A 5,000-nucleotide genomic window follows, 5' to 3' on the forward strand; every position below is an offset into this window, starting at 1 on the left:
AAAGTCTTTTATGTGAACCTTGTAAATACACCAAATCTATTTAAACCAATCTTCTTTTATGTCTCATTCTTTTAACCACTAGTCATCTCTCACAGTTAAATCTGACCCCAATTTTGTCTTGTAACTCGGCTGATAAGACCGATTGTTACACTTGGATGGGAGACCGCCTGGGAATACCAGGTGCTGTAAGCTTTTGCCTTTTTTCACTATTTATATAATATGCTGGCTTTTACGGAGGCTGATCTTTAAATAGCCCACTTTTTGGAGTATCCCTCGCTTGCGGCCATACCCCCACCTGAGGCGCTTGAGAGCAAACAGGAAGTGAGTTGGCAGTTTGTAGTGTGCAGTAGGTGAGATAGGCTCACCATTTTTCTGGGTGTTTTTTCACATTTATTTTGTTTGTTTTTTAGTTAGAAGGAGTTTTTTTTTGAGGAAGGTTTTTTTTAACCCCAAACAGGTCTTTCTGTTTGGGGTTTGAGACAACCAAAATATGGATTTAATGGACAAAGAACACGGACTGGTAAAACAACATGAGATGGGAAATGCGGAACCAGGATTTGTTGCAGACATAACTGAAAGGAATATAAATGAAAGACATGGAGAAAACAATAATGAAACGTGGGCGACGGTGGTTTCAAGGAGGAAACAAGAAAGAAAAACAACTGGACAAGAACGGAAAGGAGATCTACAATCAACTGAAGGTATTGGAATTGAGAAAGAAGTTGGAGAAAAAAGAAATGTTTTATCTCAACGACAACAAATGATACAGAAATTAAGCAAACAAACAAGGTATCAGAGGGAATACAAGAAAGAAGCAACATTAACAATGACTGTTAAAGATATAGAAAATATAACAATACTAATGATAATTAAAGCAGTTGAAGAGAAAGTTGGAATGGGAAAATTGATCGGACTGAGAAGAAAAAATAATTATGATTTTGAAATGACTATGGAAAGTGAGATGGACTGTGATTTGCTGTTGAATGGAATAATGATAAACGGACAAGAATGTGAGATAAGGAAATTGTGTGCAACAGAAAGAATGGTGTCTTTCTTGAGTCTGCCCAGCTATATTGAAGATGAGGAAATCAGTCAAAAACTAATCAATTGGGGTGTAACTCCCATTCTACCACTAAGAAGAAGATATCATCCCGGGACAACGGTGGCAGACGGAACACGATTTTTGAGGGTAAAGTTTCCACAAGAGGTGACGTCTTTACCATACAACACAAGCTTCAGGACTGAAGAAGGAGTGCAGTACTTCAGAGTGATTCACGATAATCAAGTGAAGACATGCAGGATCTGTGTAAGTCCGGAGCATGAAAAAAAGGACTGCCCACAATTCACATGCAGAAATTGTCTTGAGCAGGGGCATTATGCGCGAGACTGTAAAGTCCCGCGGTGCCAAGGCTGCCAAAAGACAATGTTAAGATGCAGATGCGAGATAGAAGACGAGGAAAATGAAGATCCAGGAATGGAAATACAAGAGGTAATGGGAGTTACAACAATTGAGAGGTTAAATGACTCACAAAGGCAGACGCAAGGAGAGGACGAGAAACAAGATGACGAGGAAGAGGAGAACAACAACATAGATGAGAATAAAGAAAAGAAGGAAGATGAAGAACAAGGAATGGAGATGGGAGGAGGAGCGAACAAAGAGGATATAAATTTGATTAAAGAAGGATTTTCTAAGGAACAGGACGATGTGGACACTAATGAACTGGACTACGAAAAAGGACAAGAAAAAGAAAAAGCTGAGGATAAGGGAATAAAGACACTGACTGAGGTAAGAGGAGCAGACAATGGGGGGGAAATTCGTGGAATGGAAAACAAAGGAAAAGAAAGACTGAATAGATGTGTAAAAACAAGAAAAGATGGCTTAGACATTCAACAGGTTCTTAAAAGGCAGAAGATAAGAAGAGAAGAGCAAAAGGAAAGACTGGAGAGGAGGAAAGCTGAAATGGGTGAAGTAAAAAATACTTTTTTGAAAGACAATGAAACGGATTGAATGGTGGGTTTTGGTTTTTCCAATCTTTTCTTTAATGAGCTCTATATCAATTGTATCGCTGAATGCTAGAGGATTATCCAAATGTCAAAAGTTTGAAAGATTAATGTGTCTGACCAAAAAATGTGATGTGCTATGTTTACAAGAAACGAAATGGGAAGATAAAATAAGTGATGAAATTAGAAAATTATGGAACGGAGAAATATATAGTAACTGTGATATGGAAAGGAAGAGAGGGGTAGCTATTTTAATAAGAAAAGGAGTATTTGAAGAAGTAAATATAGATTATAAAGACACAAAGGGAAGAATAATAATTGTTAAATTTGTGTGTAATGGAAAAGAAATGAAAGTGTGTAATATACATGCACCAAATGATGAAAGAGATAAATTTAATTTTTACAGGGATATGAATGAGTTAATAGAAAAACATGACAACATTATGGTGTTAGGTGATTTTAACACTGTAATACAGAGAATTGATGTAGATGATTCAATGGGATTTAGAAGAGATAGAGGGAGGAATGAACTACATAACATAATGGAGAAATATAATATGGTGGATGTGTGGAGAGAGAGGAATGGTATGAAAAGAGAATATTCAAGAAGACAAATTGTTGATAGAGTTCTAAAGCAAAGTAGAATAGACTTATTTTTATGTAAGAAAAAGGAAGCATATTATGTCACTAAGGCGTCTTACAAAAATTATAGTGAGAGTGATCATGATTTTTTATGGATATTGATGAATTTTAATGAGGCTGATAAAGGACCAGGGGTGTGGATATTAAATGCAGAACTTCTAAAAAATGAAATATACAGAATGGAAATAGAAAGTATAATAATTAATAGTGTAAATGAGGAAATGTATGAAATAGAAAAAGGGTTTTGGTGGGACATTCTAAAAAAAAGAATAAAAAAATTCTCAATGGAATATTCAAAAAAATGGCAAAAAGTCAAAAAGATGAAAGAAAATAAGATTAAAAAAGAGTGGGATGAAGAAATGAGGAAAGTAAATGAGCATGATGAAAATATTGATAAGATAATAGAATTACAGGAAGAATTAAAGAAAATAGAAGAAGAGAAGTGTAAAGGAGCAATAATAAGAAGTAGGGCGAAAGACATTGTAGAAGGAGAAAGAAGTACGAAATATTTTTATGAATTAGAAAAAACAAGACAGAGAGCAGATATAATAAAAAGTATTAAAACAGAAGATGCGAGGATTGTAGAAGATAAAACAGGAATTTTGGAAGAAGTCAGAGAATTCTATAAGCATTTATTTACCAAAAATGAGATAGTTTTAGAAGATGAGGAATTTGTATTAAGTAAAATACAGGTTAAAGTTAATGAGGGAGACAAAGAAATGTGTGAGAGTGAGATTACGGAATTAGAAATAGGAATTGCAATTGATCAACTGAAAAATGGTAAAAGTCCAGGAATAGATGGATTAACAGCTGAATTTTATAAGGTTTTTAAAGATGTGTTATGTCCAATTTTAAATGAAATATTTATAGATAATTTTAAAAAAGGGAATTTAACGAATAGTATGAAGAAAGGTATGGTGAAAATAATTTACAAGAAAAAAGGTGATAAGAGAGACCTGAAAAACTACAGACCACTAAGCATGTTGAATACAGATTATAAAATATTAGCCAAAATTTTAGCCAATCGATTGAAAATAGTAGTACCAAATATAATTACTACAAATCAAGCATATGCTGTTCTAAAAAGAGATATTACTGATGTCATTAACAATATAAGAGATATGATATGGTACATGAAGGAGGAGAAAGAAACAGGATATATAATAAGTGTGGATTTAGAAAAGGCTTTTGATAGAGTTGAACACAAATACTTGATACATGTGATGGAGAGATTTGGTTTTGGGGAGAATTTTTTAAAATGGATAAAATGTTTATATACAGATATAAGTAGTTGTGTAAAAGTGAATGGTTTTTTAACTAAAGATTTTAAAATAACGAGATCAATCAGACAAGGGTGTCCTATGTCAGCATTATTATACACTTTAGTATCTGAAGCTTTAGGACTGGCAGTAGACCAGGAAAAGAACATAAAAGGAATACGCATAAAAGGAGAAGAATCAGAACAAAAAATATTTCAATATGCAGATGACACGACATTGTTTGTAAAAGATATTAAAAGTATGGATAAAGCAATGGAAGTTTTAGAAAGATATTGTAAAGGAACAGGGGCAAAAGTTAATAAAGAAAAAACTACATACATGAAAATTGGATTACCGAATGATCTGCTGAATAAAATGCAATTTAAGGAAGAAAAGAAGAGTATGAAAATTTTAGGTATAAGGGTTGGAGAAAATGAAAATGAAATAAGAGAAGTGGTATGGGAGGAGGTTTTAAAAGGAATGGAGAAGAGATTAAATTTCTGGAAATTAAGAGGATTATTTTTAAAAGGGAAGGTTTTAGTTATTAATTCTTTGTTTTTATCAAAAATGTGGTATGTATTGGGTTCTGTGAGTTTGCCTATATGGGTGTATAAAAAAATCAAATCTATTGTTTTAAACTTTTTATGGGAGGGGAAACCATCGAAAATTGCTTATGACACTCTAATTGGAAAGGTGGAGGAAGGAGGGTTGGGACTAATAGATCCATTAATAAGAATGAAAAGTATAAGAATAAAAACTGTTAATAAATACTGGAAACATGGGAAATATGCGTGGAAGGGTGTAATGAACTATTTTTTAAATAAATGTGGAAAAATGGGAGATGATGTTTTATGGATGAAGCTAAAAGAAAACATGATGAACGGAATACCAGAGTTCTATAAAGAGGTTGTAAAAGCATGGGGTGATTTTAGAAAGCATGTTGTTTGTACGTCTTTTACCGGGGAAGAGATTTTAAGACAACCATTGTTTTTAAATAATCAAATTAAAAAGGGAAATGATACCATTTTTTATAAAAAATGGTTTTATGCGGGGATAAAGCAAATAAAAGATATTTTGTATGAAGTGATACCTGGTTTT

The sequence above is a fragment of the Garra rufa genome, chromosome 2 (genome assembly GCF_049309525.1).
Source record: "Garra rufa chromosome 2, GarRuf1.0, whole genome shotgun sequence".
NCBI classification, from domain to species: Eukaryota; Metazoa; Chordata; class Actinopteri; order Cypriniformes; family Cyprinidae; genus Garra; species Garra rufa.